The sequence below is a fragment of the Aotus nancymaae genome, unplaced genomic scaffold (genome assembly GCF_030222135.1).
Source record: "Aotus nancymaae isolate 86718 unplaced genomic scaffold, 86718_ANA_hifiasm-v0.15.2.pri h1tg000025l, whole genome shotgun sequence".
Lineage (NCBI taxonomy): Eukaryota > Metazoa > Chordata > Mammalia > Primates > Aotidae > Aotus > Aotus nancymaae.
The window spans coordinates 36,098,638-36,124,800 of record NW_026988438.1 but is presented as its reverse complement, the minus strand read 5'-3'; the positions used below and the strand labels follow the sequence as shown (position 1 = coordinate 36,124,800).

Sequence of the window (26,163 nt, the reverse complement as noted above, 5' to 3'; positions counted from 1 at the left end):
CAGTGAGTTTGTTTTGGGTTCTCAATTCTATTTCATTGAGCTATATCTCTATCCTGTTGCTAGTACCACACTGTCTTGATTTCTATAGCCTCATAGTAAGTTTTGAAATCAGGAATTTTTGGTTTTCCAATTTTGTTCATTTTTTTCTAAGATTATTTTGGTTATTCTGGGTCCTTGGCAGTTCCATATGAATATTAGGATCAACTTGTCAATTTTCGCAAGATAATAAAGCAATTGGATTTTGATAAAATTGCCTTAAATCTTTAGATAAATTAACAATATAAAGTTTTCTAATCCATAAATATTGAATAACTTTCCATTTATACAAGCATTTTTTCATGTTTTTTTCAATGAAGCATTATAGTTTTCAGTGTACAAATCTTGTATTTCTTTTGTTAAATTTATTCTAAAATATGTTACTGGTTTTGATGTTATTGTATATGAGATTTTTTAAAATTTAGTTTTTAATGGTGCATTGCTAGTGAATAGAAATACAATTGATTTATGAATATAGGTCTTGTACTTTGAACTTGTCTAATAGTTTTTGAATAGATTCCTTAGGATTTTCTACACAAGATTGTTAGAAATAAACTTTCAGTGCCGCAAAAGAAATAGCACTCAAATATAAATTTTCTCAGCAAGGCAATTTACTTCTTTAGAAGGGTGCATCTTGCGTATGGAGCAATGGCGAGAGCACACCTGAACAAGAGAGGGGAAGGGGTTCTTATCCTTGTTGCAGGTAGCCCCTACTGCTATGTGGTTCCCCTATTGGCTAGGGTTGGACTGCACAGTCTAAGCTAATTCCAATGGGCTGTTTTAAAGAGAGCAATGGTATGGCAGGGTGAGCAGTTTTTGGCTTGATAGATAGCTATGGAACAGGTGACTAAAGGTGACTCAGGTCAGGGCAGGTGCCCAGGGGTGATGCCTGTAAGAGAAGCAAGTCAAGGGTGACTCCAAGTGACTGGCCGAGCTGCAAGGGAATGGAGTTGCTGTTGACATTGGTAGGAGATGGATTGGGGAGCTTGGTTCCAGCTGACCAGCAGGTGACCAGGTGGCTCAGGATGGAGGAGGTGACCACGGGTGACTCAGGATGAGGCAAGTAACTAGGATGAGTCAGGACTCTAAATATGTGAGTTAGGAGGGGGTTGCTCAAGGGGGATGTGCAGTTTTGATGAGCGGAATAAGTGCATATAACCAAGGGTACAGATGTGAACTACTGATTAGAGCTGGTGGGAAGGTTGTTTACTGAAACTAGGGGCAGGGAGATGAGGGAGTTAAACTTTAAAATAGAAAACAACGAGGAAACTGAACATACTGACATACTGATTCATTGAAGAGAAATTTAGAACTCACTGTATTTAACAAGATTATGTCACGGAAGGCCTTGCTGATAATGTGGCATCTGAACAGAACATTTTAAGTGGGAGAAAGAGAGTGAAACAGAGACCTTGAGATGGGGCATGTTTGGTGGGTCTTCAAGGCATAGTGAGGAGGCTGGTGTGGATACAGGTAAGGCTTTGGATTTTATGCTGGGGAAGATGGGAAGCTGTGAGGTGGTTGAGGGCAGAGTAGGGGTATGGAATAATCCTCTTAGCCTTGGCCATACCTCTTTTTCCAGCCACAATTGCTGCAACCATTTCCACCCTGAATTTCACAAGTGCTTCACTGCAGGCTTGTGCCACTGGCCTAGTCTCTTGTCCTAGAAGCTCCTCTGGACCTGTAGTAAGAGACGTCCCCTTAGACTCACACAGGTACAACAGGCTCTTTAATGAATCCTTCATCACTGGGGAATAGAAGCTAGTGTTCCCCTTCTCTTCTCTCATGTGCATGTCTTTGAGACATATTAATAATGGTCATCAAGAGGTCCCTTGGCGACAAAGCATCACTTGCTTAAGTTATGCTTTCTTGTATTGACTCCACCTCTTTCCTGTTTCAATGCCTGCCCCTCACTCCTGGTCCCTGGGACCACAGTATCAAATAAAATGTGCATACAGAAGCCTTTGTCACATGGGCCCTAGGCAGACATGAGGACTTTACCCTCAGGGACCCTAGGCAGACATGCACAGGCTTTAGGAGAATCTCTCTGGCTGCTGGACAGATAATAGACTGGGGATAGGGGTGAAGAGCAAGAAGGAAGCAGGAAGAACAGTTAACTCTGATTCAGTTCACCAGGGAGATCTGATAGCAGCTCAGACTAGAGGCGGCTGTGAGAGTGCAAAGTATGGTTGGATTGCAGACATTCTGGAGGTACAGCCAACAGAATTTGCTAATGGACTGGATGTGAAATGTAAGAGAGCCGAGTCAAGGGTGAATCCAAGTGACTGGCTGAGCTACGAGGGAACAGAGTTGCTGTGGACATTGGTAGGAGCTGGATTGGGGAGCTTGGTTCCAGACAATTAAGCTTGAGAATCCTATTAGGCATTCAAATGGACATTCCTTATGTGACAAATACAGAATTAGAAACCAAAAAGGGTGAAAAATCACCTCTTCAAGGTCATATCAGTAATAAATAAAAATAAAAGCAGAAGAAAAGAAGGCAAAACAGCAACCCGTATCTGTGTAATATCGATGATATTACTTACTTACATTAGCATATATCAATATGTATCCTAAATGTCTCACTTCCTCTTTTACCTGACCACAGTGTGTTCCCTGAAATTTTTCTGGGAGAAAGGTCTTCTGTAGCAAGCCATGCTCTGGATTTGAAGTGGCCTTAGGACCAGGATGGCAGGGGAGAACAGGACTGAAAAGTTCAAGTGGGTGGTGATCTCAGGTGTCATTTCATGTCCTCCTGAACATTCTTTGATGATATTACTTACTCCCCAAAATAGCTGAGAGGTGGTGGTTCAAAATCCTCATTGCTACTTGAGGGTAAAGAAGGGAGGCACAGAAAGGCTGAGTAATGCGATTGAAGCTGTGTCATTAATAAAGTTGCTGCCTAAGTAAGGCTTTATATCCTGGTGTTCCCTAGTTCTGGTCATGCTACGGCCCCTCCAGCTTGCATGAATATTCTGGGGAGCAATAGGCACTTCCAAGGGCAGCTCTTCTCAGCCTGGCCCAGGAACTTTGGATCCTGGAGCCTCACTCTGGCTCCTCTGCATGCTCTCTGAGAAGGGCACATGAGAGCCACCACAGAGTCCCAGGTTCAGAGCTGTGTTCCTGAGAGGGACACTGTCCACAGACATTTCTGAACTGGGATCCTTGTCTAATGTCTTGACAAAAACTTGCAACTGATATGGCGAAAGATTCCTTTATTGCTATGGCATTAACTCAACAAGTAAGTTGTTCACTGGCCCAAGGCTAAGTTTAGCTGTCAGGTGCATGAAAGTTGTGAAGAGAAGATAATGCATTTTCCTCTCCAGGGAGAGGGGAAAATATGTTCTTCTCTTTCATCTGTATCAAAGTTACCAACCTAACTTTGTCTGAGCTTAGAAAACTGAACTTAAACATTAATGAACATTTATTGTTTTTTATTTTTGATAAAATGATGCATTTTTGTTTTTCTTCAAAGTGTTAGGAGTCTTTGTTCTGTACCTTGTATATTTGAATTTTCTGTCCTATTTGCATTACAAAATGTTTATATTATATGAATGGAAAGTTACAATCATACTTAGGTTTAATTCTAACAGTAATGTACACATAGTGTTGGCAAATGGTCAACAACAGGTGTAAGAATGAATTGTTTTATTAGCCAATAAGAACTGAGGCACTGAGATAGATCATCCTAGAAAATACTTGAGAATGAGACTTGGCTTCACAGGTCTGGTAAAATTTTAAGGACAGGCCATAGAGGGAACCATATGAAGTAAAAAAAAAATGGAGGAGAAAAGTCATTTTAAACATTTTCCTATTCAAAGTATTAGGAACTAATTAGCACCTGATACCTCCACCCAACAAAGGGGATAAATGCCAGGCTTTATTCAGTTTATCTTTTTATGTTCAGTGAAGATGCACAGCTTTGCACAGAAAGCCTTGAGGGTTTCATGAACAGCTAAGCAGCTCATCACCAAGGGAGCTGTGTGTCCAGGTTCCATGTGTATGACCAGGTTCATGATGTGGGGGTTGGCTTTTTGCCTTGTTAGTAAAAGAAGATGATCAGTAGTTATTGCTGACAGAACTCATGGAGAGGTAGAAACACACATGGATAGTTCGGTAAATGTGTTAGAACAACACAAGCTTCTGGTATGAATATCAACATTGTCCATTGGCAAGGGTGAGGTGGAAGCCATGCTAGTCTGGTAAGCAGTGCCTGGTCTGGGCTTGCATTGGCCAGCCAGACCATTTTCTTCTCCCCCATCCAGGTTCCTCATTGTCCATGTTATCCCTTTATTTAGAAGTCTTGCCAGGCATTTTCTTATAATAAGTTAGATACATATTATAACTAGGTATTGCTGACTTTGATCCATGTTTATAGTTTTCTATTTTGTAGTCCGCCACCCTTCCTACCTCAGCACCATGCCATAAAAAGGGAGAAGTATTGCTTACATGGAGGACTTAACGTGTTGAATTAGCACCTCTGTGGCTGATCTTCCTCTGCCTATTCTTTATACATTGATTCTTTCTAAGACTCCATCATTGACTGACTTCTTTTTTTTTTATTTATTTTTATTTGTTTTTATCCTTTTTTTTATTTATTTTTATTTTTTATTTGTGACTGACTTCTTACATTACACTCTTCCCTGCATGGTCACATCTACTCTTGTAGTTTCTGTTAATGACTTCCAATTTTCTAATCATTGAACACACAGTTATTTAAAGTCCTCTAAGAGCCTAGGTGCTGAGATCTCAAAGGTGAATAAGACAGTGTCTCTCTAGCTGCCAGTGTCCCACTAGACATCATATCTCCTTGGGTGTTCAATGGGTGTGCGAGAGTCAGCTTGTCCAAAACAAGCTCATCATCCTCTGAAAATATTTTCCTCCACTATCCACCAGTTAACCATCTAGAAGAAATCCTTCATTTCTCCCCTCAAAGCCCCATAAGTGATTTGATATTTTTTTCTAAAAATCTCTTGGAAGCACACAGCAATAATTATAACTTTGGAGTAAGAATTGCCTGAGTTTGAATCCTGGTTCTACAAGTTTAATCTCCATCTGACTCTGTGTAAGTTTCCTCATCTGAAGATGGGAATAGTAATGGCACCTGCCACAAAGTGACTGTTGTGAAGTTTAGAAGACTTTACCCATATAGAGGTCTTAGAACAGTGTCCAGTACACAGAAAACACTCAGTAATAATTATAAACATGACTATAATTACGTATTTTTTGTAAATTATAATTTTGCAATAATGCATACAATTATAAATGTATATATTCATTATATAGGTATACTGTATATACATTGGGTGTATATATGGAATATTGACATTCATACCATAATTTTGTTTATAATATATGGAATTATAAACACGATCATAATAATTATTTGTATGCATCCTCACTAGTCACCACCACTGCCTTTGTTTGGGCTGTCCTCATCTCTCTCCTGGATTATTGCAGTCACCTCCTGAATGTTTTCCCTGTCACCAGGCTTCCTGCTTCCTATCCATGTCTCATACTACCATCAGAATTTTTTTTTTTCAAATCAAAATTTAACCATTTTACTTCTCTACTTACATCTTTAGGATATTCAGAATGAAACCTAAGGTTTTTATTGTGATCTAAGAGACTCTTAGGCCCTGCCTTTTACTCACTTCTCCATTTTCGCTTTCTACTTCCTGTGCTTAGCTGTAACTGTTTTACATATTCCCTGCTCTCCTCCCCTACCCCAGCCCACCTTCAACTTCTTCTTCCAGACTCTTCTCAGGTGTTACATTTTCTAAAGTCCTTCCATGACCCTCTGGGTTGGGGCTAGAAATGTTTCTGACATGTCTGTGCTTGGGGCTCACCTCTGTCAAAAGTCTCATCATATACTATGGAGAGTTTGTCCCAGAATCTATTTTAATGATAAGTGGGAATATGTTTAATACTGTGACTTGTCAATCATATTACCCTTGACTTTAATGAAGTGCCCGTTATTTTTTTTAATGGAGGATTTGTCATAGGTCTTTTGTCCATGAGACTGTTAATGCCTCAAGAGGAGAGACCACTGTCATTGTGTCCTAGCATCTAATGCAATGACTATTGAGGCATGTAGTGGGCACTCAATACCAGCTTGCCAAATGGCCCATCACCCAGTGTACCACTGGGAGACCACAGTGTGGGGTTCATGGGTCCTTAGATTGCACCACAGGATCCTGTTGCCTATTTTGTCCCTTTCACAACTAACCTGCCTGTCTTTTCAGATCCACAGGGGCAGAAAGTGGCCAGGAGAGCTCTAGAAGAGCCAGAGAGTTTGGGACATACGCAGTGGATAGTCTTAGCAAAAACGAAGGCAGAGATTCGCCTACTGAGCCCTTCCCAAGTTCCAGGTATGGTGCTTTATGTACGTTCTCGTGTATGTTGGCAGTAACTCTATGATGTGAGTACTATTGTTATGCCCATTTTACATTTGAGGGAACAGAGGACTAAAATCTCACTCTTCCTGGTTGGCAGAATTGGAGTTTGGATGCAGGATTTGCTTGCAGAAAAGCTTATGCTCTTTATCCAAACTCTGTGCAAGAGTCCACCCCTGACGCCTGTCTGCCCTCCAGGGGCACCTCCAGCCTGTCTAAGAGAGGACTGTGTAGGAGGCTTAGACAGGCCCCCACAGGGGTGTCTGAGGCTCAGCAGAGTGCCAATTTGGAATGGGGTGCATGTTGGAAATGCCATGCAACTTAGTAAACAGTGCTTCTGTCTTGTTAAGTGACCTGTGCAAAAAATGTATATGCCGCCATTACTAGAGCTGTGGAATGATGGAGCTAAGGTCGGGAGGTTGAGACTGGCTGAAATGTGGGTGGGAGTGAGCAGGGTGGACATGAGCTGTGGAGGGTCTGACCGGTGGTGCTGTGATACTTTGAGTGAGTGATCTGTGTCCTTGCTGCCCTCTCTCCCCCTCCTTCTTTTCTTCCTCCATTCAAGTGGGGGCCTGGCCCTGCTCATTAACTTAGCGGGGGATGGGGCAAGGCAGACAGCAGAAATCTTGCTTTTGTTTTCAAAGCCTAAGACATGAAGTGGGGAGAGGTTCAGGGCATGAATCATGTATCCTGGTCAGAAACATGAAGGGAGAAGGATTTCTTCCCTCCAGAAGACAGTCCTACCTGCCTTCAGTGGAAGAGAGTAGAGGGGTCTGAATCCTTTAGGAGGAGGGCCCTGTGCCTCTCTTTCTGGCAATATGCTGAGAGAGGGATGCCTGTGTGGTTTATCAGGTAGACCTAGCAAAAGATTCCAGGTCTCAGGAGGAGCCCAGCCTGACCTTAGCTGCACAGAGACACAGCCACTACCAGAATTATGACACCAAAGTAGGTAGAAAAGGACGAAGAGATACCCCAACTTCTCTTTCCACCCTCCATCTCTTGCTGATAGGTCCCATTGAGCAAACTCAACTAGAAGCCAGACTGCAGGGAGGATACTGGATGAAACAGCACTATAAACTGGGTGAAACTGCTATAAGTATGACTTATAGAACCTAGCCTCTCCAAACTTGGAACAGAGCAGAGAATGGATTTGAAGGTGGGGGCAAATGGAGAGAAGTTATAAATCCAGATCTCCTCATTTCCCGTTTAATAGTCCTTCCCTACATCATTTTTTCTTAGACTCTGGAAATTGGTTAGCAGACATTGAAGCCCTCCCTCTTAGGAGTAGAGAGTTTCTAGTCTTCCTTCCTGGCATGGGGATTCTTACCTACTCACCAATGGATGCATCCTTTGTTAACAGCCAAGGTTTTAAAAGCCGTACATTTAAATTTCATTTCCTTGAGTACTCTAAATTTTCTTTGGAGGCTAAAGGCTATTAGTATACTTCTTTTTTTTTTTTTTTCTTCATCTCACTTACATGTAGTCAAAGAAGAATTACTTAGAGATTCCTCGGGATTATCTTGATTAGTATTTGAACTTCCCTATTTGATAGAAACTTAAGAATTTTATGGCACAGAGCCTCCTGAGCTCTGGTCTCTCCTGCTTATGGAATTTTGCTTCCAATTCCTGAACTTCATAATAGTGCAAGTTATAGAAAGCACAGAAGCTGGAGGGAAAATTGTGTTGAGGGAAATGTTCTTACTTTTAAAATTTACTTTTGAAAAATGTACCTGTTTTTATTGAAAAGATAATGCATGTAATTTACTTAAATGATATATTTACATATTGTTCAAGAAATTGGTTTTTTAAATTTGATGCTTTTTTGGGATTTATTCTTATTGATTGATAAATACAGATCAATTTATTCATTTTAACTGCTATAGAGTATTCCAGGGAATCAATTAAACAGTCTATACCAACATGGTTTTGTGATAGATAAATTAAGTTCTGTTGGCTTTTCACAACAATAAGCAATGCTGCAGTGATCACCTGGCTCCTGGGGTAGGTCTGGGAAGTTCAGTGGATGATGAGTTAGAATGGGCAGCTAGGAACGTTTTTCAGTGTAGTGGGCAGCTAGATTTGTCTTTGCTTTTTAATGTTTGGTTCAGTTCTTTCAGCTTTCTCTTATGGTACTATGTCTACTGCTGTTTGCAAACTTGGTAACATTATTAAGCACCTGCTGTGTATGGGGCACTATCCTAGGGAGAGGGAAAAACTGAGGTGAGTAAAGGAAACATAGGCCTTGATCTTAACGAGTGGACACCGTTGAAGGGAATAGTAACACAAAATCAATGGAATACAGCATATGTTTTGATTCTGTCTGCTGTAAGTATGACTGTGGAAGCAAGGAAGATAATGTGACTAACTTCTGGGGAAAATCTGGGAAAACCCCAGAAGTAACCACCAGGCCTGGGACATGGAAGCTTATGGTAAGGAGGTCGGTATGGCAGAGATACTGCAGGCAGTGACAACAGCACGGATAATCATGGGTACATGAAAATGCCAGGGAGGTAAATCCAGGGAATAGAAAGCAAATAAAAAGAATCTTAGGAATGCTGTGATTTTGTAGCCAATCAGCCTTTCCTGTGGTCTAGGTTACCACCAACTAAAACTCACTATCAGAGATGTGCCAGTTCATTCTTAGACACATTTGTTCTGTAAAAGGATCATATACAAAGTGGCTCCCAAATTCTGAAGGAACTGAGAAATCAAAGGATGAGGCAGACAAATCCAGTTTGTCACTAAAGGGTCATTTATTTGGGGAACTTATGGATGGAAATTCATGAGCAGCAAGACAAGTAGACCCTGGTGCTGTAAATCCCCAGACCTTGGGCTTATATGCTATAGGGAAAGTGAAGACATGCTCTACCAGGGACAATTAAAGGCGACCCTTCGGAACAGGCAAGAATGCTGTGTGCATCATAGACTATGATTCGTGCCATACATCAAAATTGACATGTTCTTGTACTAAGGACAGTAAATAAAGTAGGGAGCAGGAGGCATTCATGGGAATGGGTCCGAAAAGCCAACGTAATGAATCAGCATCCAAGATAGAGAAAATTTTGTTTCCATATCATCTTGTACCATGCCATTGTTTTAAAAAATTTCTTACTGAGGTCTGATTTGTTGCTATCTGTGGTTTATGTATATCCATTAGGTTTCTATCATAAGATGGGTGAAAACCAGCAACAATAAGTGCTTAAATAATAAAGAATAAGACTTCTGCCCCTTGCATTTGCCTTGATTTGTACCCTTTTTTCGTGCAGTTGTTGTGACAGTGTATTATGTACTAGTAATAAGTATAATCGATTGCTTTTATCACACCTCTCAAATGAAGCTCTTTAGGCTCATTAGCATCCAGCCTTCCTTACATTATTCTTGTGTTTCCTGCTGCTCAAGTGAATTTGTGAGTACTTCTCTTCGTTCACATAGTGTTAAAATTAAATGCCAAAGGTCAAAAGCTGATTAATTCGGAATTGATTTATCAATAAATGCATATTTAAGACTGGAGATACACTTAGGTTTATGGAGATTCACTTGGCTTTTACCCAAAAACTTAGGATGGCAGAAACTGTTGCCACCCCTCAGTATCTAGTATCCCTTTCTGTCTGTTAGTATTACAACTCCCTCCAAGGGTTTTAGTAGTATTCCAGGAGAGCCCATGCAGTTAGGTGAAGTGTTGTGTACAACTTCAGGGACATGCCCTTCTCCTGCCTTTGGCAGCTGCAACAAACTCTGATACAGGTGGAAGCACGTGTGGAAGATGGTGGAGCTGTGCCACCAGCTTTGATACCTGAGTGTACTCATGGAGCAGAGCTGCCTACAGCCCTGAACTGTCCATCTACTTCTAGTCTGTTATAAAAATAAATGTCTGTCTTATTTGAGCCACTGAATTTTAAAGTCTTTTCATTAGTAGCTTAACCTAGAACCTAACTAAAATTCCTAGCTAAAAACATATCAAATACCTCTTTTAAGGATATAGATGAATATGGCAGGCTGGCAGGTCAGCAGACTTTATTTTGTAGGAACGTCTAGCACGGTTTTTCTCTAATCTGAATACCTTTTGGTGAGATTTGCTCTTATTTCCCCCCAATTCACACTAAGTCTTATTTTCTTAAATCTACTTAATTCACACATTTATATTATCCTTCTGGCTTCTGTGGACATTTCAGCTTATTTCTGGGAATAATACAAACCGATTTTTTGCAAGTTGGAAACTCTCATTTGTTTTCCCCATATGATAATCAGCAGATTTTCTTAGCATTCTGTAGCCCAGACCTGATGACTTAGATCAGATCATGTCACTTATGACATTCACTGGAACCTGAGAACGCTGTGCTGCTAGGACCATCCTGATGTTGGTTAACCATGCCAGATCTTGCTTGCTTAGGTTCCTGGGGAAAGCAGATAAGAAAACAAATTTAGTGGGGTTCATGGGGGCATGAAGATAAAAAGTGTCACAGCCTAGGAAGCAGAAGAGCCTTGGGATTTCTCTTCCCTGCACATGACAGGGACACTGCTTAATAAAGCCTGAGAATGCAGATATTTCAGTTCCTTAAACCAGCATCCAGTGAAATTCAAAAAGTCAATTTTATATCTGAAAAAGAAGTGGATTTTTCTTCAGAGTTTCCAATCATCTTGACTTTTGTCACAGCGTTTTAGGAAGCACTGTGGATGTAAGGAAAAGCTTAGGTAGAGGCCTTTGGAAACCTTGGGCAGAGTGGCTGGCAGGGCCCAGGAGGTCTTACGGTTTATGATAGGAAATTACATGCGGTGGGGAGGTGGGGCAGAGCGGGGAGTCTCAGACTTATTTGGACCTGGTAATAGAAACCGTGAAGTTTGAAAACTAAGAGTCAAAGCGAATATGAATTGATGCAGGATATAAAATCACCTAAAGCAGAGTTCAGCAAAATTGAAGCCTCAAGTCAGCCTCTGTAGAGATCTGACTAAGAAAGTGGCAACAGGCATCAAAACACCAGCATGACAAAGAGAAGCTGTGAGGGACATCTGCCTGGCTTATCAGGGGCTCACATCCTACAGAGCGGCCCACAAGGCCAGAGTGGATGAGAAAGGGGCTATAGGTTTAAAATAGTCTAGAGTAGCACTTTTCAAAATTTCTTCCAGAATCGCCAGGGATATTTGTTCAACATACAGGTTTTGGGGCCCTCACCATTTTATTTCTTTTGGGGAATGTACACCTAAGCCACGTGAGATAGGGGTCAGCTCTTTTATATAAAGGGAAACCAGACCAGGCCTAAATCCCACCCCTTACCCTCACGCCTACATACCTTTCCTGAAACTTATAAACTGTGGGACTATAGGAGAGGGAACCAAATCTCATAAATTGCCCTCCCCTATTACCCCACTGAATGGCCATACAGGCTAAGCTGAATAATGACAAAGTTGAAAGGACCAATACAGCCTTTTTTATAAGTATTTTGAATGTTTTGCAAATGTATTGGTCCCTGTGTTGTATTTTGTAGCCTTTCCTGTGCTTCAGCTACCCTACTACTTCTTGTATGTGTATGCATACTGTAGCCAACCATTAAAGTCACACACACACACACACACACACACACACACATACACACACATACACACACATTAATTGCAATATGGGGGTCAAAGCCAGGAACTGCATTTTTAAGCGTTCCCTAGGTAACTTGAGAGTCCATCATACTTGAGATGAGGTTGACCAGAGAGCATCAATCTGCTCTGAAGCTCTAGGATGTTGTGAACATTTGTAGGGCTTCTACTATGTATTGGGAATACACTGATGAATGTGGCATTACAGTGGGGGACCAGAAAAATAAATGAAGAATTTCAGTACAATAGTAGAGATAGGTAGAAGATGCTATCGGGCCTTCGCCAAGGATGATGGGGAAAGCTTCACAGAGCAGGCAGTGTTTGACTAAGGTATTAAAGATAAAGGGGGGCCGGGCGCGGTGGCTCACGCCTGTAGGTCGAGGCGGGTAGATCACAAGGTCAAGAAATCGAGACCATCCTGGTCAACATGGTGAAACCCCGTCTCTACTAAAAATACAAAAAATTAGCTGGGCATGGTGGTGCGTGCCTGTAATCCCAGCTACTCGGGAGGCTGAGGCAGGAGAATTGCCTGAACCCAGGAGGTGGAGGTTGCGGTGAGCCGAGATTGCACCATTGCACTCCAGCCTGGGTAATAAGAGCAAAACTTTGTCTCAAAAAAAAAAAAAAAAAAAGGGGAATTTTCCAGAGAAAGAAGAGCCATTCCCAGCACATACTGGGTAGAGGTGGAAGGGCATGGAAACTGAAAGGCAGCAGCTGGGGTAGTGAGCCCAGGCAAGCCAGATCTTGAAGATGGTTTCAAGAGTGATGTGTGAAGAATGGATGATTCTTACTATCTCTGGAAACATGAAGAGGAAGTGCCTGGGCCAGTCTTTGGAGGCTTGTGGGATGTCTGATACAGGAGGTCCTCTGTGCTCATGCTAGTTTCTGCCCTGTGAGAAGGTATGATATTGAGCAAGTTGTCAGTCTGCTGGGGAGACAGAAAGGAAACAAATACACAGAATGTTTAGAAAATGGTTTGTACTGTGAAGAGACTAAAGCGGTGATTCCTCTTTTTTGAGAATATAGTCAGATTATTTGGACAAGCCCTCCTGCTGAAAACAAAAGCTTCTTGAAAGTATGGAAGGGCTGACAAGATAGTGAAACCAAAGAGAAACAGGAACTGTGAGAGGCAAGTGGAGCAGTGGAACTTCTCATCCTGGCAAACCTGAACTTGGGGAGGCAAGCCAAGGTTGAAGCTCAAGCCTCCCCCGGTGGAGATGCTGAGAGGAGGCCCTCAGGATGGGATGGATCCAGCCTGCCTGTGGCTGAGATTCCCAGAGCTGCCTGCTGCCTGTCCTTCCCAAGCCTCTGTTTTTATTCATGCCTTCCTTCTGGCTATCCAGTCTCTTGCTAGTAAATATACTTCTTTATTTTTCAAGTTGCTCACTATCAGTTTCCTTGGTTTCAACCAAAGATTCCCAATCAGCACAGTCTTTTTTATATTTTATCTTTTAATTTTGAAGTCATTTCAAACATACAGAAATCTTGCAGGAAGCATATGGAGAACATTTCCCCCTGAATCATTTGTAAGTTGCAGACCTGATACCCTGACTTTGGAATATTTTAGCATGTATTTGCTGCACACTAGAACATTCTTCCACATGGACATAATGCAACCATCAAAATCAAGAAATTAATATTGATTCATTAATATCATCGAATCTTCAGACCTATGCAAGTTTCACCAGTTATCCTAACAACATCCTTCATAGCAAAGAATCCAGCCCAAGATCATGTTTTGTGTTTACTGGTAGGTCTCTTTCATCTCCTTTAGTCCAGGACAATTTCTTCTCTTCCTTGGCTATCATGACCTTGACACTCTGGAAGATTACAGGACAATTTTAAAATTATGTAAATATCTTGTTTCTTATCAAATTTGTATTAATCAGTTTCAGCAACAATATGTTTCTTGGCTCAATTAGTTATTACTATGATAATTATGTAAAATTTTCTAATCCTATCAGTATTTCTACATTTATCAGTTGGCATTATATTGTTGTAAGAAGTAGCTTTTTTTTATAGCAAGGAGCTGTTCACTAATTTAAAAAATAAAAAAAATTAAAAAATAAAAGAAAAAGCTTTTTTTATTCATTCATTCAGTGGATTCCTACTGTATTCAATGAATTGTAATCTACTGATATCATTATTTATTTTGGTGCTCAAATGGTTCTAGATTTGGCCAGTGGGAGCTCTTTCAGTCTGGTCCCTGTATCCCTTTGACACATACCCATTAGTCTTTGAGTTCTTCCTTACTTTCTGACATAATTTTCCAGACACATCCTGTACTTTCCCTGCCCCAGCCCCAGAATCAGACATCTCTCCAAGTAGCACTGTTTCCTTTTAATGGGAGTGGTATTTACAAACCAAGATCTGCACACTGGACTTGCCCATTGCTGCTAGACACACACACACACACACACACACACACTCTCACCCACCCCATATTTGTTTCTGTATCTCTCCATACTGAGACCCATCAGTTTATACTAATACTTCCAATTCCAATCCAACACCACATTTGTAACCACCTTATTTAACAACAAGAAACTTGGTTCTAGTTATCCATAACATATTTCATTGTTGGATCAACCATCCTGGCATGCACTCCATCTCCTGTAACCATCACTTTCTCCCACCCTTGCCCCATGTGGATGTGGTCACCTTTCTCCTGCTCTAAACCCCCACTCTGAGATGCCACTGTCCCCCACTTCACCATGTGGGCCCCCGCCTTACCTCAGGCTGCATTGCTCCTCATCAAACCTCCTCAGGAACCCCAACCCATTCATCTTCCTCCTCAATGGAGGAGCTTGTTCATCTCAGTTAGCTTTTCCAACATCTGCTGTTGGCCATGGCCACACCCTGCCCTCCACACAGATGCTTCAGACGCTTTTCTTGCTTGGCCCACATAATGGCTTTTGGATTAGAGTGTCTGGAAAGGCAGAAAGGCAATCAGGAAAAGCAGGAAGGTAGAATTGCAGGCAGGAAGCTGATATGTTCTTGTTGGGGATCATTAGAAAAAGAATAAATAGAGGAATATAAAAAGCTGGTAAAAGGAGACAGTGGAGAAGGGGTGAAAGTTAATTTAGTGAACCCTTGGAATAAGTCAAGGAAAATGGAAACAGACCTTGGAATTGCACAGGAAGCATCAAGGGGAGAAAGGGGTAAGCTGTGTGTACGAGAAGGGGAGATAGGGCAGTAGATGCTTTCACATGAGGTTATAATGGATGGAGTTAATAAATGTTGTTGAAAAGGGAATTTAGAGATATCCAACAAGTAGGCTGAATAGAAGTTATTTAAAACTTTTTTTTTCTACAAAATAGCCAAGTTATTCTGGGCCCTTGGGAACATGGCAATTTCTCAGAAGCAGGATTTAGGAACTCTGAGTCATAAGACCCATTATTGTGCAAATTTCTATAACAAAGCAAAATGAATTTATAAATATCCTGTTGAAGCTCTCGGAAAAGTAAGCAAAAAAGTTTTTATCAAGTGTGGACTAGTACATGGAAATTGGTAATGCAGACCCACTGTTATTAATTAAAGATATATAAAATGTCATTGATTTCTTTTCTTTTCTTTCTTTCTTTATTTGACTTTCTGTCTCAAGTGAGTCCTTAAGTCTTAAGCTATTTCTTTAAGGACTCCCTACTTAATAGTTCTAAGAAATGCAATCTATGCAAAATGGCTGGCCCTCCAGAAATTTCTATAATGCAGCAAGAGCCTATGAGAACATCTAAAGAAATATGATTGGTGAATAATTTGCTCTTCTTCCACAGAAGTTGACATTTTTAAAGTATTTCATCACTTACATTTTAATGTTTGTTTCTATAAATATTTGACATTAAATTTATACATAATGGGATTTCTAATGCTTAATTTTATGCCATTTCCCTGTGTCATAAAAGGAGAGAAATGCTATTAAAACAAAAAAGAAAAGAAACATTTTAGCTACTTAACTATACCCAGATACTGGTTATGAATCAAGACGGTATATTCCTAATTAGCAGCTCTTTTATCTCCATTATTTTTCCAGTAAAAGAAAATGCAGAAATATTTTAGCTTTTACAAAGTAGCTGTTTTAGCCAAAATTATAAGCATTTTCTATGTTTGACATAAGTATTAAAAGAACTCTCTATATGTCACAAAATGCCTCAGAATCTGTAAATCTGAAATTGTTCGGAAAATAAAGTTTATTTTAAAAAATGGTTCAGCGGACTCTAAAAAATGAAAACACGATGGCCAAAAATAATGTCATATCAACAGATTCAAGAGGAAATGGAGACAATGAATTTAAAAATAATCTCATGAATTGCAAAAAGAATTAAAAGGTAGGACCAAACGTTAGAGAAATGATTTTCCTTGACCATGAGTCAAGCAAGTGACAGATCACACTTCCTCCATTTTCTAAGGGGGTTAAATTTAAGGAAAAGACCCGAGACGTCATGTGGTCCAACCCAACATTATGAAACCTGAGGAGAGTAAAGCCCAGAGAGACTGAGGAGCTTGTCTGAGGTGAGGAACCCTTAGGACTGAGCTGGTTCTGGAGGTGGGGCACAGCCTCTGGGGCAGTCATTTTCCTCATACCCCTCTGCTTCCTTAGTGAGTCTGTGCAGTTCTCCCTCTTACTCTGAATTATTCTTGGCTTTGCCTTTTTAGACTTTTAAAGTATCTTTAAAGATATCAAGGCATAATCATACCAATTTGAACTAATCTTGCATAATTATAAAGGAGCAGCAGAAATGAAGAGCAAGAGGAGGTTGCAGGAGAAGGGCGCCCCCTAGGATGTGTACGTGCAGTGTGGCTGGGAAAGAATGTTCTGGTACATGGAAGCTGAAATGTGATAGAGGGTGTGATTTTGCAGCCACTGTGTGCCCTTTCTTTTAATTAGTTGACTTTTACTTAATAAAACAATTTTGGCCTTGGTGCATTAAATAATAACAATTGTAATCATAATAGCCAGCGATAAACTTTATGTACATTGCATACCAATTAAATGATTATACAGTCAGATCTTTTTTTTTTTAAACTTGCTTTTAAAAAGGGGACGAAATTTTATTCACAAAGGGATCAGGGAAGATTAAAAGCTGAGCAGGATGTAACATCTCTGAATTTCCTTCTGACCTTTATGAGGCTGCAGCCAGTATGTACATGTTTTGGATTTCGTCTTTTTCTTTTTTCCTTACTTCATATCAGGCTTCCACAGCTGGACACAGTCCCTAAGCTTATCAGATTAATGTGACCCTGACAGATCCCCATTACATGTATATCCCCTAATTTTATCATTTGGCACTTGGATTGTTTCCAGTTTTCAGTATCTATAAACAGCCCTGCTAGGAACTTCTTTATGTAACTTACTTTTAGCTGTCTTTTAGGTTAACTGGTCATGATGTACCCCACAAAGTGAAATTGTAAAGTGTTGCATATAAACATCTGCTGGTTCTTTTTTGCATATTGCCGATTGCTCTCCAGATTGAAGTAACTTAAAATGTCAACATTAATCATTGTATGTTTCCACAGTATTGTGAACAGTGGGGCTTATTATTTTTATTTATTTTAACAGGAATTTAATGTTCCCTCCAAGCTTTTAAAATCTGCATTCTTGAATTGTTGCTGGGGCAGTACATTTTTTATAATTTGTCATTTTTTGCGTGTATTTCCTTTTTCCGATTATGGAATAAGACCTTACATATATGTACCAATTATGTATACTGAGTGCAAAATTTTAGTTACATTTATCATATTTCCCCCATTCTGTTGCATTTCTACTTATTTACATAGATTTTACCGTATTTTTAAACATTTTTATATTTATACAAATATCCATCTTTTCTCTGATGACAACTTCAATATTTTCAGTATGTAGAAGGGTTTCTCCTCTCTACAGAGATTCCATATGCTTTCTCTGATTTTATTTTCATTCTTAGTTGCTGAAGTCTTTAAACCCAGCAGGAATTTGCTTCAGTATATTGTGAGTAATACTGGATTCATATCACTTTTTTTTTCAACAAAGTTTTACTGTGTCCCTCCTCTGCACCCAGCTCTGTGCTAGGCATTGGTGATATTAAGAAAGGTGACATCTTAAGGGGCAGTTCTAGCCCTCAAGAATCTTACAGTCTACTGTGCCATGCAGGTGAGGATGGATAACTGCAGAGCAGTGTTTGGGATGTTAATAAGTTGAGGATATGGAGGAACACCAAGTAGTTTCCTAACAGCCGTGAGGAGTCGAGGAAAGACTCCCCGAGGAAAGGAATGTTTAATCTGAAAACTGAAAATCAAGTAGTAGTTGGCCAGGTAAGAAGGAAACAGTGAGGAAGACTGTTTTAGGCAGCAGAACAGCAAATGTAAAGCCTGTGGGAAGAGCATGGTGCTTTCACAGGGAAGTAAAGAAAGAGATCAAGGGCTGAGCGTGATTGTTGTACTAAAAGTACTTTGGAAAGCTGAAAGTCAAGGTCCTTTGTACTCACCTATAATTGCTGACTGCCAAAAATGGATCGTTTCCAGTTTGCTACCTTTTGCTACACTAAATCAGTGAAGCCCTGAGGTCCTCATACAGGTAACCAGCCCTAGGCAAAAATAAAGCCCTGGAGAAGGGAAGTTCACTTCTGATACAGCAAAATCAAAGATAGCAGGGAAAAGAGTGGGTGTTTGGTTTGTCTTGACATTTTAGTTTTCTCCAAAGAAGCTCTTGAAGTTAGAGGATCCTGTCATGACCCAGGAAGAGTCCCTATCACCATTTCTGTGCCAGCAAGAAAGCCTGGACCCAAGGGTGGGAGTATAAGGTGGACCGATGAGTGGCACCAATACTTTCCAAGAAACTCTGAGAAATAGGTCTCTTTCTTAAGAACCTGGTGCTACAAGTACTTAATTCAATTGGCTTAAGTGAATGGGTCAGGAAGGAATTGGGATATATTTGAAATAGAGTTTTTGTCAAATTGCAAATAATTGAGCATAGATTGCAAGGCCAGGAAAGGGTAACATAATTACTTAATTTTCTAGGATTTGCTTTTTTCACTCCAGTTGTGGTCCTAAGAGTCATCCATATCATTGCTTACTGCTATAGTTTATTCGCATTTACAGATATATAATATTCCATTATGTGAATATTTCATAATTTACATATCTGCGCTCCTGTTGATGGACCTTTAGATTGTTTATATATAGTCTGGAATTTGTATTTTCACTTTCATTAAGGTATATATTGCTAAATGCACATTTCTAATTTTAATATAATCAAATTTATCAGTAGATTTCTTCATTGTACTTTTGTGTGTGTTCTTTTCTATTTTAAGGCTATAAAAATTACCTTATCTATTAAGTTGAAAACTTTGCTTTTAACATTAAGCACTGAATCTACCTGAACTGATTTTATTTTGTGTGTGAAGAAAGGGTTATATTTCATTTTGTTTTTCCATGTGGATCCTCCCAGATCCACTTATTAAACAGCCATTTCCTACACTTCCCACTGATCTGCAAAGCCACTTCTATTAATCTGTATATGCAGGAATCCCATTTTTGGGTGCTCTATTCTATGTGATTGATCAATTTGTCTATCCCTGTATCAATGCTATAGTGATTAACTACTTCATCTTCCTAGCAAATTCTAATATCTGGTAGAGCACATTTCCTTTGTTTTTCTTCTTTGGAAATGCCTTAACTATTCTTGGCTCTTTATTTTTTCTTATACATTTTATGCCTGTCCTCTCTTCAGCAGGGCTTTGAGTTTGCCCTGATTTTACCCTATAGACATCTGCATGCCTTCTGCCTTGAGGCTGTGATTTTTGTAGCATGGAGGAGGACAGAACAGGACAGGAGCAGCTCTTCCCTCCTTCACCTTCTGACAGATGAGAAGTAGCCCCATTGGTTTATGTCTCGGTTTTGGTACCAGTACCATGCTGTTTTGATTACTGTAGCCTTGTAGTATAGTTTGAAGTCCAGCAGTGTGATGCCTCCGGCTTTGTTCTTTTTGTTTAGGATTGTCTTGTCTATGCAGGTTCTCTTGTGATTCCATATGAAGTTTAAAGAGGTTTTTTCCAGTTCTGTGAAGAAGGTTATTGGTAGCTTGATGGGGATAGCATTGAATCTATAGATTACTTTGGGCAGTATGGCCATTTTCATGATATTAATTCTTCCTTACCATGAGCATGGAATGTTTTTCCATCTGTTTGTGTCCTCTCTTATTTCATTCAGCAGTGGTTTGTAGTTCTCCTTGAAGAGGTCCTTTACATTCTTTGTTAGTTGTATTCCTAGGTATTTTATTCTCTTTGTTTCAATTGTGAATGGAACAGAACAGAAGCCCCAGAAGAAACACCACATGTCTACAACCATCTGATCTTTGACAAACCCAGAAAAAACAAGCAATGGGGAAAGGACTCCATGTTTCATAAATGTTGTTGGGAAAACTGGCTAGCAATGTGCAGAAAGCAGAAACTGGACCCCTACCTGTCACCTTACACTAAAATTAACTCCAGATGGATTAAAGATTTAAGCATAAAACTTAAAACCATAAAAACACTAGAAGAAAATATAGGAAAAACCATCCAGGACATAGGCATAGGCAAGGACTTCATGACTAAAACACCAAAAGCAAATGGCAGTAAAAGCCAAGATAGACAAATGGGATCTAATTAAAATTCAGAGCTTCTGTACAGCAAAAGAAACCATCATTAGAGCAAATCAGCAACCAACAGAATGGGAAAAAATTTTTGCAATCTACCCATCTGACAAAGGGCTAATAACCAGAATCTACAAAGAACTAAAACAGATATACAAGAAAAAAAAAACCCATTCAAAAGTGGGCAAAGGATATGAACAGACACTTTTCAAAAGAAGACATATATGAGGCCAACAAACATGAAAAAATGCTTATCATCACTAGTCATTAACCACATTGAGATATCACACCAGTTAGAATGGCGATCATTAAAAAATCTGGAGACGGGCCAGGCGCGGTGGCTCACGCCTGTAATCTCAGCACTTTGGGAGGCCGAGGCGGGTGGATCACGAGGTCAAGAGATCGAGACCATCCTGGTCAACATGGTGAAACCCCGTCTCTACTAAAAATACAAAAAATTAGCTGGGCATGGTGGCGCGTGCTTGTAATCTCAGCTACTTAGGAGGCTGAGGCAGGAGAATTACCTGAACCCAGAAGGCGGAGGTTGCGGTGAGCCGAGATCGCACCATTGCACTCCAGCCTGGGTAACGAGCGAAACTCCGTCTCAAAAGAAAAAAAAAAATCTGGAGACAACAGATGCTGGAGAGGATGTGGAGAAATAGGAACACTCTTACACAGTTGATGGGAGTATAAATTATTAGTTCAACCACTGTGGAAGACAGTGTGGTGATTTCTTAAGGATCTAGAAATAGAAATTCCGTTTGACCTAGCAATCCCATTACTGGGCATATACCCAGAGAACTATAAATTGTTCTACTATAAAGACACATGCACACGTATGTTCATTGCAGCCCTGTGTACAATAGCAAAGACCTGGAACCAACCCATATGCCCATCAATGATAGATTGGACAAAGAAAATGTGGTACATATACACCATGGAATACTGTATACATGTATACATAAATACATGGCTGTTTTTATGCAGCCATAAAAAACAATGAGTTTGTGTTCTCTCTAGGGACTTGGATGAATCTGGAAACCATCATTCTCAGCAAACTGACACAAGAACAGAAAGCCAAACACCGTATATTCTCACTCATAGGTGGGTGTTGAGCAATGAGAACACATGGACTCAGGGAAAGGAGCATCACACACTGGGGACAGTTGGTGGGGGTAAGGGGAGAGACAGTGGGGTGGGAAGGGAGGGGAGGGTGGGGAGGGATAACATGGGGAGAAATGCCAGATATAGTATGTACCTAAAGTTAAATAAATAAATTAAAAAAAAAAATAGCCCCTGGCCCAGGCTCTAGCATGTCCCATTCAAACCAGCTTAAAATAGTCTTTAGCCTCCTCTGCCCCCATTTCTGTGTTTCTTTCTTTTCATTATTCCTTATATTACAAATTTTCTTTGGAAAAGTTGGGGAACCAGCTAATCATCATCTTTGCAGAACTGGAAACACATTTGAACTTGCTGTGTTTTTGAAGAACTGACTACAGGTTCCATTGATACATTTTATTGTCTCTCCATTTTGTTGATTTTTAATTTCATTATTCTTTCCTTGTTTATTCTGGCTTGCTTTTTCATCCCTATTTAACAATGTTAAAATTGAATATAGTTTCCCCTTAAAAAAAAGATTATAGACATTTAGAGGAATAAATTCTCTATTGGCATCATGGTGTTCCACAAATATTAATGTCGTTTATTTGTATTTTATGTGTTAAAACATTTTGTGCTAGGTGTCGTGGATTTCTTCCCAGACTCAGTACTGTTTAAGAACTTTCCTTCCTCCTTTTTTAGTGTTTATGGAATTAGACACATTTTAATGCTTCAAGACTTTCCAATTTTATTGCACTATGAACTGAGAATGTGGCAGCCTGAATTTTTGACTTTTTTTTTGATTACATACACAGTACATGCCAGAATATGGTCCTTTTCATGAAAATTTCTTGAGTATAGTTGCAAATGCCTTTAGTTATCAGTCAAGTCTTCTCATTTGTCTATTACAACATTATTTATTGTATTGTTAACCCCCATAATCTCTTTACTCACTTTTTTAATCACCTTCATTTGCTTCATATTATTAATTTTGACCTTGGTTCATACTCTGGTACATTTCTCCTCTGAATGGCTGTGATGCCAAGAATGACTCTTTGTATATGTATGTATACGTATGTATATAATTGCTTCTGTTTGGAGGGCGTTTCTTCTGTTTTCAATTTTCCATTGCTTCTTACAGCCATCTTTGTACAGTAAGAACTTGTCAAATTATTTCAGTCATTAGGTTTTGGAATATGCTCCTTTCAGAGAGGAGAGCCAGCTGGCTGGCAAGCACCGTAATCTCACCTATTTTCTGGTTTGTGTGCATTCTCCCCCAGCCTCCACCTCTCCTCACTCAAGGCAAAGTTTGATACTGTTCTTCTCTTTATGTTAAACATTATCCTTTTCTTATTCTTTGTGATTTGGAGGAGTATTAATTTGTCTGGAATGTCTAAAACTTGGAAAGTCATTTTGTCTGAGTGGAGCCTTTCTTTGAGGATTACTCTTGAGTGCAACCCTATGCCTGTCCCTGCTTTAATACTAGGCTTAGCCTGTCGTTCAAGTGAACAGCATTTTTGTCCTTTCTCTGGCTGTGTGGTCTTCACATTTCTGGTCTTTTCAAGTCCATCAAGTTCAGTTATTCAGCATTGGGATCTCCTCTGTCTTCTAGGTCCATGGGAGAGTCAAGTTTATCTTGGACTGTGATCTTTGGCCCAAGAGTTTACTTTGGTTTGGATTTGCCATGCAAGGATACCTTCAGGATTGTCCCTTCTTAGCTGTCTCCAGACCAAGGGCTTTTCCCAGCTATTGTCCTAGGGAATAGTTGAAATTACTGAAGTTAGGAGATCTGTAAGAAAAAGAGATTAGATGCAGAATAGCAAAGGGCAAAGAAGTACACCCTGGCTTATGTCTTAGAGGATATCTGGGATGGGATTATGAGGAAGAAAAGACAGTGAAAGCCCAGAAGGATGAGTAAAGGGGAAGGAAAAGGCATGCCGGAGTTAAACATTATAACTGGGTGGCCCTGCAATTCGGAATAACTAATGTGCCCTGTTATTCCCAGAGTCCAAATATTTGAGATCCTCTCCACATCTCTGTCTTTCCAAAATAGAGTTTCCAAAGTTCTGACCATCTCCTTTCAAGTACTTATTTAACTTGTTAGTGTTCAGCGTTCCCTAGGACTAATGAATTTTAGGGTTGGGGAAGGCTCAATCTGGCTCAGTCCCGTCTCATTTTTCTGACTGTGAATAAATAGAAAGTCATCTTGGAGAGTTGTGTCCAAATAGCAGAACCTGGGTGAAGTCCCAGTGGTTCAGGTTCTTCAGATCCTGATGATTCAGGAAAGGCGGGCTGTGGAGGTTTGAGCCGCTGTGGATGAGTGCCCCAGCTGGTTCGGAAACACTCTGGGAAAGGGGTGTTAGGTTTCTTGTGTGGCTAAAGCTCAGGCATGGAGTGAAATTCTCAGCTGTACAGAGGGGCGGCCTCATGATGCTGGGAAAGCCATCCTGTAACCAGGGCTCAGACCACACTGCTGGAGGCTGGTCCTCTTCTCCTGGGCTAGTCTTGGTCTTTGTGTAAATGCTGTCTCAGCTGTTCTTTGAGAAGTGAGTTTCCAGAATCACATTCATTCATAGGGTGCTAAAGTCCCAGAGAGCTGCATTCTGCCTGCTCTCCCACTAGTGATGGGGTTCCCCAGGTTATATATCAAGTCGCTGGCAGGGCCAAAGCAGGAATCAGAGGCCCAGGTCAGAGTACAGCCCCAGTACAAGACTGCCTCTTGCCCCCTTGATCACCCACACCTCTCCCACCATGGACACTCTTTCCCCCAGCCCCTCTAAGGGAGGCCCCCTTTGGGAACAGCCAGGTGATTTCTTTCTCTCAGCTGGCACATAGGTGGCAACTTTTGTAACAAACACAGATTTCATCCATTCAGAGTGCCCTTCTGATAGGACCTCCACCATCTATCACTGAATGCAAAGGAAGAAACCATTCGGCAAGAAAGGGCACAAAAAGGAGGGTGGCCAGCTGGAAAGAGAACTGAGAAATTTAGCCAATATGGTGCCACTGATGACCTGTAAGAGCACAGTTTCAGTAAGTGAGATCACCAGAAGCTGTACTCAAGGGAGTTTTGAAGGAAATGAGAAAATAGAGATAGCAGGTGTATTCTTAGATTTAGGAATTTAGTAGTAAAGAGAAATATATGTCAGCTATGGACACTGGGTGATGGAATCTGTTTGATTTATCTTATCTCTGATTCTAGCCTTTCTAGTGTAAACCCGATGGTACTGCACACACTGTTAGAAGTGCCTTTTCTGCTTTGAAATATGCTGACTGGCCCAACTCCTACATATATTGCAGCAGGAGTCTCAGTACATGGCTCAGCAGGTTGTAGATTGCACAATGCATGCAAATGGTGTAAGTGGTGTTCCTGAGAATTGTACAGTGTACAGCCTGAGCAACCAAACACAGCAACCCTGATTTTAGCCCTCTGTTTTGAAGCAGAGAAGTGAGTATGTGCTACACTGTTTGTTTGACTCTGAATATATTCCTTTTTGTCTGCCATGGATGGGGAAATGATGCATCTGTCTTCTCTCATTTATGGCCAGAGTATAAATATCATTAAAAAGTAAATAATGACAAAAATAAATCTTATAAGCATATCTCTGACAGTAATAGTAGCTGTCTTGAGGAGAACATATGGTCATTGGCTGAGTATGGGATAATAAACACATAGAGAGAAATTCAGTAGAAACTCAAGGTCATAAATGTAATGATTCTCCATTGGAGAGCAGTATGCAGTTATTTTTTTCAAGTAATATTCCTTGCTTCACAGGAGTAAACAAGGCTGAATACATAAAACGTCTTGCAAAATCATTACCTGGTAGAAACATTAAGAAGGCTTGAATTTAATAGCATTAAAGCTACAGGAAAAAGTGTAAAAATAGTTCTTAGAAAATTCATCTTAATATATATTAACATCCTGATATATGTCAAGTATTAAACAAATGAGTGTACATAGAAAATCAGAAAATGAAAAATAACTTAATCTAAACTTCTCATTTTACAAAAGAAGAAACCCGACATAACAAGTAATTTTCCTAAAGTCACATAACTAGTTTGCATCAAAACTGGAACTAGAAAAGGACATTTAGATCCTTTACTAAGTGCAGCCACCAACAGATATTTACAAAATCATATTCTAATACATAAAAAATCTTCTAATTAAGGGAGTTAAAATAAATTGTTTTGCAAACTAAATCCACATGTATCCTACTTCAAGCAAATCTGATATGTAAAATTACACATTTAGAGAATATATAAATTAGAAGATAACTGTTTAAGGTGATTATATATATTACATATATATGTATATATGATAACTGGAATTATATCTATATGATTCCCTTAAATAGCAAAGTCTTTCTTTTCCAGATTCTTTTAAATAAAATGCAACCTGACTCACACAAGGTAAGTCAGCTTACACATTTAAAAAGGAAT

General features: G+C 40.0%; 1 long non-coding RNA gene across 1 annotated transcript in view; it reads left to right on the top strand.

Moving 5' to 3' along the window:
- Nucleotides 1-26,163, top strand: part of LOC105713923 (uncharacterized) — a 152,843-nt gene that overhangs the window by 41,854 nt on the left and 84,826 nt on the right. Inside the window, exons 2-3 of the long non-coding RNA XR_001106676.2 lie at nucleotides 6,282-6,407; nucleotides 26,098-26,133. This is a non-coding gene — a long non-coding RNA (uncharacterized LOC105713923). The remainder of the gene's footprint in view (nucleotides 1-6,281; nucleotides 6,408-26,097; nucleotides 26,134-26,163) is intronic.